Consider the following 7,233-nt stretch of genomic DNA (forward strand, 5'->3'; position numbering starts at 1 on the left):
TTAAACCAGGATCAACCTCAGAGCCCTGGATAGATGTGGGAGCCGGCGTGGGAATGGGATCTCGGCATGGGATTGGGATCCTGGTGTGGGAATGGGATCCCAGTGTGGGACTGGTGTCCTGGTACAGGATTGGGATCCCTGCATTGGGCAGGGATCCAAGGATGGGAGTGGGATCCTGGCATGGGACACAGAACTTGGAATGGGACTGGGGTGCCAAGCGCAGGGCAGGGATCATGGAGTGGGACTGGGATCATGGAGTGGGACTGGGATTTCAGTGTGGGACAGGGATCCTGACAAGGATCCTGGCATGGGAATGGGGTCCCTGTACAGGAGAGGGATCCTGGCATGGGACAGGGATCCCTATATGGGATCATGGAGTGGGACAGGGATCCCAGCATGGGACAAGAATCCCAGTGTGGGACAGGGATCCTGGCATAGGACTGTGGTCCTGGCACGGGACAACGATCCTGGAATGGGACAGGGATCCCTGGTGTGATGCTGGGATTCTGGTGAGGAACAGGGATCCCTGTATGGAAAATCAGGGATTCCTTCATCCATAGGAAAACCTGTTTTCCTTTGGCTGGTTTGGAGCCTGATGTCGCCGCCTTTTGTCGGGGAAATGTGGAGAGCACCGACACGGCCCCAGACTGACACCGGGGTCAAATCCATCCCTCAGGATCCTCCTGGCCATTCCCTCTGGATTATCCCCCGCCGACATTCTGGCCTTTTAAAAATCAGCATGTTTCTTTCTCCCCTCCTTGGAAATGCCACCTCCTGCCTCTTTTCATTGGATTCCCTCCTGTGCTTTCCACGCTCCGGCCTTGGAAGTTCTGACATCCCTCTGTCCTATAAAAACCAGGCCCTGGGATGCTCTTGGCCGGGATAAAAGGCACCAGGGTGGGCTGGAATTTGGAGGAGCCTCTGACGTCTCCGTGACACGAAGCAGGAGCGGCCCTGGAGTGCCGGAGTGGTTGGGATTCTCCAACCTGCTGGGATGATGGAGAGGAGCCTTCATCCCGAGCCCTCGGCCCTCCAGGCTGTGGTTTTGGAGTGGTCACACCCACGGCCAAGGTCCGGCTTTCAAGTGTCCATCTGCTGCAGGGACATGAAAGGAATTCCCGGTTTTTGGCAGCTGCTGAAATTCCCTTTGTGGTGTTCCCGGCCGGACCCTGCCCAAGCCGAGGGTTTGGGCCGTCCCTTCCAGCTCTGGGAGGATTTGGGATCATTTCTGCTTCTGGACACAAATCCCTCTGCTGGGCTGCTGGCCTGACTCTACAGGTCCCAGGCTTCCAAAGCAGGTTCCTGGGAATTTTTCCTTCGGAATGTCGGAGCAGAGCTGTTGGGAATAGTTTTTTTTCCTTAAACATTTGGGATGCTTGGAAAATGCTTGGCAGTTTCCAAGGGCTCTCTGAGTTGCTCTGGGATGGTTGATGGATGGGATTTGGGAACTCTGGGAGACCTGTGGCAATGGCAGGGGGAGAGTGGAGGGATCCCAGGGGATGTGGGAATTGGGAGTCCACACATCAGAAATGGCCTCTGAGGGGGTGGGAAAGGGCAGCTCTTGGAATTCTTTGGTACCTTCCAAAGGGATGAGACCCCCCCTGCAGAGCTGCCTCCAGCCCCGGGGCCTGGCCAACGACTCCAATGAATTCCCACTCAGGAAAATTTTCCTGGGACTTTGCTGTCCTTTTATCCTCCTGCGCCGTTAGTTTGTTGTTCAACTCTTCCAGCCAACGTTGCAGGAATTGCCTTGGGAAATTTTCCCATGCCTGTGCAGAGAAGAATGGAAAATTTGGGTGTTGGAGCATGGTGGTGCAGCCTCTGCTGGACGCAGCCCGTGGGATTTGCTCCGGCACCTGCTCTGAATTCCCGGGAACAGCAATGAGCTCTGGGCAGGGAGGAGCACATTCCTGCTGGGATCAGAGCCTGTCAGATCCAGAGGGAATTCCTGGAAGGAGAGCTGCTCCTGCTGCCCATGTCCCACTTCCAGCTGCTGTTCTGCCTCTGGGCCCTCCATGGGAGTCCAGGGAAAGTCGTCACTCGGAGCCGGGATGATTGGAGCAGGATCCTGTTGTCCTCTCCTCTGCTCATCCCGTGTCCGTCCCTAATGGATGGTGAGTGTGGAACTCGTGTCCCTTTGACCATCGCAAGGTCCTGGAATCATGGAATGGTTTGGGTGGGAAGGGACCTTAAAGCCAATCCAGTGTGACCCCTGCCACGGCAGGGACACCTCCCACTGCCCCAGGGTGATCCAGCCTGGCCTTGAGCATTTCAGGGATCCAGGGGCAGCCACAGCTGCTCTGGGAATTCCATCCCAGCCAGGAATTCCTAATTCCCAATCTCCCATCCATCCCTGCCCTCTGGCACTGGGAGCCATTCCCTGTGTCCTGTCCCTCCCTGCCTTGTCCCCAGTCCCTCTCCAGCTCTCCTGGAGCCCCTTCAGGCCCTGCAAGGGGCTCTGAGCTCTCCCTGGGCTTCTCCTCTCCAGGGGAACATTCCCAGCTCTCCCAGCCCTGGAGCAGCTCCGGGGCCTCCTCTGGGTTTCTCCAGCAGCTCCAGGTCCTTGTGCTGTTGGATCCGGGGCTGGGGCAGCTCTGCAGGTGGGGTCTCACCTGAGGGGGCAGAGGGGCAGAATCCCACCCCTGGATACCCTTTTCCAGCAGAAAATTCCAACTTTCCTACAGAACTCCTTTCCTTGGCCCAGTGAGGCTGTTCCTGAAGAGTTTTTGCCATTGGTTCAGAGCGATTCTTCCTGTTAAAATCCCTGTAAAAACAAGAAAACCAGGAGCTGCTTCCAACTCTGTAGGATTTTTTCCCCCCCCCTCGTATTATGATATTTGAAATGAAAACACCCTGGGAGTTCCCATAAAAGTCCTGCTGAATTTATGACGTGATTGTTAGAGAGCAGAAAACGTCCAATAAAAAGGAATTTTCAACAGGAGCCCAACCTCCCACGGCTCTTCCTGGGCTCCATCTGCAGTAGATGGAGCTGGAAGGAATAAAACGTCTTGGAGGCGTTTGCGGATTGTAAACGTAACTAAAAATAGCAAATCCGTGCCTTTATTAAGGATTTTCCCCTCGGGGGGTTCTGAAGGATTGAGGAAAAGTGGAAGTTGGATGAGCTCATCCCACCCAGGTAGCACCAGGAAAGGTTTGCCATGGTTTTTCCCGGGAGTGTTTCCCTTCCAGCTGCCCGCCGGCTGCGGGGCTTTGACCTATTGTTCCCAAAAATAATGACATGAAGAGAAAAGAGGGAAAGACTTGGCGTTCCTCTGTGTTTAATGGAGAATTATGGATGTTTGGGAAGCTGAGGGTGGTTCTTGCCCTGGGAATACTTGGCAGAGCCATCGTGGCTTGATGTTTTCCAAAATGCTTCCCGGGGGCACTGGAGCTACTGGGATTGTGCCCTTCAGAAAGCTGAGGAGCAGCTGAAGTGTGGGATTTCTTAAGGAGCTGTCCGTGTCTCTGCGTGGAACAAAAGCTGGGAGCGCCAAAACACCCCAGCAGCTGGAGATGTAAGGAGAAGGCTCTTCCCATGCCTGTCAACACTCGGAGCCAGGAAAGAGAAAAGCTTCCCAGCAGGTCTCCGTTGGAGCTGGGGTCGGTCGGATTGTGCCAAAGAAAAAAAGGCAGCCTGGGAAGTTTATTAATGGAAATGCCTGGAAGTCTCGGGGAGGCCTGAAATAGCAGGGAAAGCTTCTCTTTCCATGTTCTCCCAGCTGGAAAACTGGGACAGGTATTTGGGCAACGGGGCTGCGTTAAAAGAATCTGGAAGGTTCTTCTGAAGGTCCTGCTGGGAGGTAACTCCGCACCTCAGTCCCACGAGGATTCTGCTCTCCTTTATCCCTTTGCTGCCTAAGACTTGTGGAAATCAGGAGGAGCTTGGCTGATGAAGGATCTCCGAGTCTGGGAGATGAAGGAGGAGTTTGGCTGATGAAGGACCTTTGATTTTGGTTGATGAAGAACCTTCAAATTTGGCAGGAAGTCAGGTTCGGACATTCCCACCTCCCAGTGATCCAATTGGGATAATTTAATTGCCTCCAGTGAGGATGGAAATCCTTCCTCATCCTGTGGGAATTATAAAGGAGAGGAATTTGAACCTTCTCGATACTTTTTTAAGCTCTGTTGGCATTTTGGAGACGGAGATTCCGACCAGGCGTCTCCCTGCAAAGGGATAAAGAGGCAGATCCGGAGCCTTTGGAAATCCAGGGAAAAAATTCCACTGACTCCAGTGAGTTTGACCCAGATCCATGTGGATCCCATTTCCAAGCAGAGCGCGAAGTGGGATAGGAGGTAAATGAACATAATTGCAAAGTAAAGCGCAGCTTAATCAGTAGGGAATGATTGAATTCATGGGCTTTTCCTCAAAATCATCCGGGATGGACATCAAGGAAAACTGAGGGTTTTGGGGAGCTGACAGGAATTTCCTGCTGTGGTTGTTCATAGGATCACGGAATGATGGAATTCCAGACTGGTTTGGGTTGGATGGGGCTTGGAGCACCCTGGGACAGTGGGAGGTGTCCCTGCCCATGGCAGGGGTGGAACGGGATGATCCTGAAGGTCCCTTCCAATCCCAAACCATTCCCTGATCCTATTTTATGATCATTTCACTTCCCAAAACACCTCATCCCTTCTTCCACAGGATTCAATCCATCCTGGGGAGTCACGTTTTCCAGACAGCTCCCTGTGGAATTAGAAATTCCCTCCAGTTCCTACATGTCAACACCAAGGTGACTTGTCCTTCCCTTTCCCGCTCTTTCATCCCACGGCATTCCAGAGCCCAGGAATCCTGGCTTTCAAGGGTCTGTTCCCGTTAAAACGTCTCGAGAGGAGCTGTGGATAACGACTGAAGCAATTCCCAAATCCCCCTTGCAGCCGTGCAGGGACGCACGCGCGCTCCCGTCTCCGACCGGGAAGAGCCAGCCAGTGTCAGGATGCAAATTTATGCAAAGTGCCTCGTTCTGCCACGGAAAGCTTTTCATTCTTGACTCCGCTCCAAGCAAAATCCCATTAGGTCCTAAAAATTAATTTCAGGCACGTTTCCCCAGTTGTTTACAATTCCCCTCTCCGCTAATTCCAGCCGCATGCCGGGCCCCTCCTGCTGCTCTCCTTGATTTATTCCAGCCTCATCTGCCGCCTCCCCACAGTCACGTTGTGTGTGCTGGAAAAGCAGAAGATTCCAGGGCGGGATTGCGTTGGGATGGACAGAAGCTTTATCCCTGGATTCCCTACGGAGCTGTAAAGCAGGGCGGGATGAGGGGCCAGGATGTGCCCGGATTTTGCTGAAGTTTATCCTTCATCCAACGAGAAGATGGGAGTTGGGAATGTCCTGGAGCGAGTTCTGTTCCACCTTGGTCCTGGCTACAACAAAATTCCAAGGCAGAGTGTCCTTTTGCATAATCATCAAATCATGGAGTGGTTTGGGTTGGAAGGGACCTTCAGGATCATCCTCTTCCATGGTCCTCTCCTACTCCGGCCCGATCAATCCCAAATCCTTTTGTGCACCATCCAGCCCAAAACTTCCCAAAATTTTCACTGGGAGAGCTGGGAATTGCTTTTCCACCCAAAGGCTGATGGGGAGGTGCTGGTCCATGGCGAGGTCCTGCTGCTCCTGGAGATGTCACGTGCCACCGGGAGAGATCCAGCTGGATCCCCTGGCCCCTGGTCTGGCGTCCCTCTCCCACCTCGTGGGAGGTTTTTAGGAATGGTGGCTTTTCCATGATTTGCTTTTCCAGCTGGAATAGGACCCAAAGGGGTGGGATGTGCTCAGGCTGTTCCCACACTTTAGGAAAACCCTCTCCAGTATTCTGGATATCTTTCCACAAGGAAACCTCTGATTTTTTTCCACTTGTGGCTTCCTTCCTCCCTTCCTGCTCCTGGAGGAGCTTCTTCCATCCCCGTTGTTCCTGTCCTTTCCAAAATCCTCTCCTTACCTCTATCAGCTCTTCCTCCTCCACACCTCCGAAATTCCAGCATTTCCTGAATTTCCTGCTCTCCCTGGCCCGCATCCAAGGAAGTGTCCCAAGGCTTGAGAAAGTTGGGATGACCCAAGACCCAGGATCTCTGGACGGCCCTCGTTGGATGGTGCTCGGAAGCCAAGTGGAGACTAATTTCAGTGGAATAATTTAGGTGGAAAGGGAATTTCAGGTTCCTGATCCATCCTCAGGTATCCCTGGAAATCCCAGATGGCGCCAGGCACTTCCAGAGGCTTCTGTCCTGATGTCCCCGCGGTGTCCCCTCGTTGTCCTGCTGTTCTGCTCTGTCCCAGCCACCACCGCGGCAACTCCATGGGCAGTTTGTTTAATTAACTCATTAGCAGGTGCAGGAATTCCAGTAGCTCCGGATCAAGGGTTTTACTGGGAATGAACACTTCAGTGGAGGGAAAAGGGCTGTGTTTCCCTGCTCCCATGATTGCAATCCCGGGAAGTTCTGATCCCTGCTCCAAACCAGGGGATTGAACCTGAACAGGGGCTCTTCTCCTGGGGCTTAGATGGGATGTTGGGAAGGAATTCCAGGCTGGGAGGATGGGGAGAGACTGGAATGGAATGCCCAGAGAAGCTGCGGCTGCTCCTGGATCCCTGGAAGTGTCCAAGGCCACTGGATGGGGCTTGGAGCAGCCTGGGACAGTGGAAGGTGTCCCTGCCCATGGATGGAGTGGGATCATCCTTAAGGTCCCTTCCAAAGCATTCCAGGATTTTATGATTCCATGTCTAACCAACATTTTAGGGAGAACAGAAGGGAACGATGGAAGGAGAAGTTCAAATTCTGGTCCATCCTCAGCCAAAATGAGGAAAAAGCTCAGGAAATCCTGGATTTGATCCCTTCTTGCTCCTAAGCCTTGTCAGGTCTCTCCTCCTCCATAAGAGCAGGAGAAAGGTCAGGAAAAGGGGGAATCCCACGTCCTGAATAAAACAAACCCGTCCTTGAAGGCTGACCTGGCCTTGGGAAGGGCTGATCCCGGATCCTGCTGTCCAGCCATGCTGCTTTCCCAGAGGTTTTCCTGCAGGAGCAAAGCAGCTTCCTTGGAGTATTTCCTGTGAGTGGATGGATTAATCCAGCGATCTGCAGAGGGCTCTCTCCACACGGTGATGGAGAAACTCTGGATTCAATCCCGGGAATTCAGCGGGGTGAAATAACCAAGGCTTGGGCCGCCATCAGCAGCTGGGCTTTTATGATCCTGGGATAATAAAATTTCAGGCAGGAATACGGAGTGAAACACGATCCCTAAATCTT

This window comes from Vidua chalybeata, chromosome 1 (assembly GCF_026979565.1).
Source record: "Vidua chalybeata isolate OUT-0048 chromosome 1, bVidCha1 merged haplotype, whole genome shotgun sequence".
Lineage (NCBI taxonomy): Eukaryota > Metazoa > Chordata > Aves > Passeriformes > Viduidae > Vidua > Vidua chalybeata.